A 3,300-nucleotide genomic window follows, 5' to 3' on the forward strand; every position below is an offset into this window, starting at 1 on the left:
AACTGCCGGAGAGGTGGGAAAAATGTATAAATAGGAATGGACATTATTTTGAATAAAATATTTTTTATCATTTTCAAACAACAGACGTGTAATTTTTACAAAAAAATTCCGGTTTCAAACTTCTGCACCTGGTAAAAATTGTTTGTGCCATTCGTACACTTGAGTCTTCTTGAGCGTATTGTCCCCGAATTGTGCTTCAAGTCTTCTCAATATGTCCGACGGTTTTACGCCTTCTGCAGTGAGAAATTTAATAATAATTCGTTGTGCAACGGACGAGGGCACCTCCCGCTCTGACATTGTGATACTGATTAACGAAGCGCTAATGAGAAGTGCCGTAAGGGAGAATCTCCTTCAGGCGTCCCCACCTATAACGCTCAGAAGTCTGACCTCTCTCCGTTCGCCTCACTGCGGGTATAAAAATAATTCCAGTTTATATTTGATTCACCCTCGTATATATATATATATATATATATTTATTTATTTATTATATCATTAATAAAAAATATAAATAATTTTTTTATAAAAACTTAAATGCATCATTAAATTAAGCGGACTTATTTTTTCCACCGGATTTGAGTCAATTCATCCAAAACATTTATTTACAACAAAATAATTATATTTATAAATAATATTGCAATAACGAAATACTGGAATAACGAGCAAAAATTATAATATTTCTTAGAAATAAAGTGAAATTATGACTGGTAATCGTGAAACCAACATAATATTGCGTCCAGAAAATCGTCCATCTCGAAAAATTGACAAGACAAGTAACGTAAAAATAAAAGCAAGTTTTTATATAAGAAGGATACATCCTTTTTCCATATCGTTTCTGTTTGGTTTCCTTGAGAGACATGAAAAATAAAGACACTCTTACATTCCTGATATGACACTTTATTGTGACATTTGCAAATATGTTTTGTGAGAACAAAGAGAACTGATGACTTTTTGAAATACCGTGACGTCCATCCAGCCACGTTTTGCTGTCGTACAATCTATTTTTTTCTATTTCATAGATAAAAACGTAGTGAAATACGACATAGCGGATTGCATTACCTTAAAATCAGAAGTTATATCAATATAATATATCATTTAATTCATTGTAAATTTAAACGTACCGTGCTGTACGTGGCCATCGACATAACGCACATGTTTCCTGCTGTAAGCGTAGACGGGATAAAACTCCTATAAAGAAGTATCCTTAGTAGATTTTTGCTTCTTACTGAGAATGTGTACCATCGCGAGTTATATCTGAAATAAACACTTGAGTCCCGTGGTATATTATAATAGTTATTCGTTTTTTGGATTCTTCGGGAACTGTTGAGAATCGTTCGAGACTATAAGCAGTAAACTCGAGTAAGATTGAATTGACTAACAAACCACCCCCCTTCAATGGCAGTCGAAATATTGAGAAATATCTGATTTTCTTACACACAATTGGGAAAACTGAATATAAATTATACTGTAGAACGGAGATAAAATTGCAAGCATAATTTTAATCCTTACGCTTTCTTGAATACTTCGGTACTTTGGTCTATTAGCAATTGTCCAGGATAACATAAACACACAAGATGAAGCAACGTTGCAAAGACTACGCATGTGTATCTTATTATTTCCGTACCATGGCCGAACTTGTTGATGAGCTATATCGTTTTGCAAAAAGACAATATTGTAAAATACATATTTATATTTAGGACATATGCGTACGCACCACCGTCGAAAAATTTAGAAATGCAATTCGAGTATAATATAATATTAAACATTTTGTAAAATAAAAATTTGCAAGTATGACTATTAACAAAAAGAATCATACAAAAATCCACTTGCCGCTTTGAATCCTGTTTTCTTTCGATGATAGAAACAATAATTGTTGACAGTAACACATAAAAAATCAATCGTAAATAATTATACGTGGTTTTTCTATCAAAAATGTCTCAAACGATGTCCATTAAGGCGATGCTGGTTAGCGATGTCAATCGCGTTTTCATAATTCATATTTTTCTTCTAAAAGTATGCATAGAATTGCAAATGCTTTTACAGTGAAAGTACAGACGTTAACGAATTTTATAAAGCAAAAAGTTACAATGAAAACAACAAAAAATTGTTTATTTAATATTGAAAATACGGCACTGCGTTATATTTACGCTTCATGTAAAAAATTTATAGTTCATGTATGTAAAATGAATTTGGTGCGAAATTCTAATGACTTTCAGAAACATTATAAGGCCTTAATAGGATTTCAATGGATAGTTTAAATAAAAAAACGAATTATGAATAAGCGACATGCGTGTAGCGTTTTTACAGGTCGCATGGTAAAAAAGAGCTTATTTTTAGTTCAGGCTTGTCGCGGCAGATGGCATTGTATTTTAAGTTCAGCTTGGCGTACCGAGCGAGAGAAAAAGAAAATAAGAGCGAGAAAGAAGAAAATAATTCCTTCATTATCTCACATTGACTCGGCTGATGCGATCGAGGCCAGTGATGCGATATTTTTTCCGGTCTAGCTAACGTTATTCCCTTCTCTCCTTCTATGTATCAAAGACGCTTCGTAACAACGCGCCAGAAATGTCAAAAATCGACGTGTGAGGGCAAGAAGAAGACACACACAAAGCGCATGCCGTGTACGCGTCGGTCCGACGGTCGAGCGCTATCGACTAGAAGGAGACAAACTATTGAGGTATTACAGTGGTTCGACACACTTAGAGCAAAGATATAATTATATTGAGACATAATGGAGTCTGGATATAGAAGAATATCGTACAAGGATTCTCAGCCTATGTGACGAGACGCTGCCGCGGCGAGTCGAGAGCTCAGACTAACCTAAACTATGAAAAGCGCTACGATCGCTAGCGCTGCTCTATCTAACGCTGTTTTTCGAGAAACAGTGAGCGCATGAAAATACAAAAGAGAAGAGCGCGCGCGAGGTTTGAAAGTCATAGAAAATCAACATAGACATATACGACGTCATGACTATCTGTCTCTTACTCTCTCGGGCGAGTTTGCAGCGATACGATTCACTCAGAATGAGTCATATTGATAGCGCCCGACTGTCGGGCCGAATACATACATGGCACATACGCGCTTTGTGTGCGTTTTCCTTTCATGCGCCTGAAATTTTATGGCATCTGCTTGTAGGAAAATATTTATAAATACCAGCAGTGCAATCGTCATGTAGATGACTTTGAGAAGCTTTATAAGAGCATTATAAAAGGATTTCAATGAATTGTTTTGTTAAACAAAAAGAGGAAAGTACAAATAAGTGACAGGCGTGTAAAATGTTGCGAAAACGGTACATTACTGTTA

General features: G+C 35.2%; 1 long non-coding RNA gene across 1 annotated transcript; it reads right to left on the minus strand.

The window, feature by feature from the left end:
• Positions 1 to 94: 94 nt before the first annotated feature.
• Positions 95 to 2,804, minus strand: LOC106747249. The gene is made up of 3 exons (XR_001374643.1): positions 2,759 to 2,804; positions 1,119 to 2,651; positions 95 to 1,056 (listed from the first exon to the last, which is right to left on the minus strand). It is a non-coding gene; the product is annotated as an uncharacterized LOC106747249 (long non-coding RNA).
• Between the last annotated feature and the right edge of the window lie 496 nt (positions 2,805 to 3,300).

The sequence above is a fragment of the Dinoponera quadriceps genome, unplaced genomic scaffold (assembly GCF_001313825.1).
Source record: "Dinoponera quadriceps isolate SergipeBrazil2010 unplaced genomic scaffold, ASM131382v1 scaffold2268, whole genome shotgun sequence".
In the NCBI taxonomy this organism is placed as follows: Eukaryota; Metazoa; Arthropoda; class Insecta; order Hymenoptera; family Formicidae; genus Dinoponera; species Dinoponera quadriceps.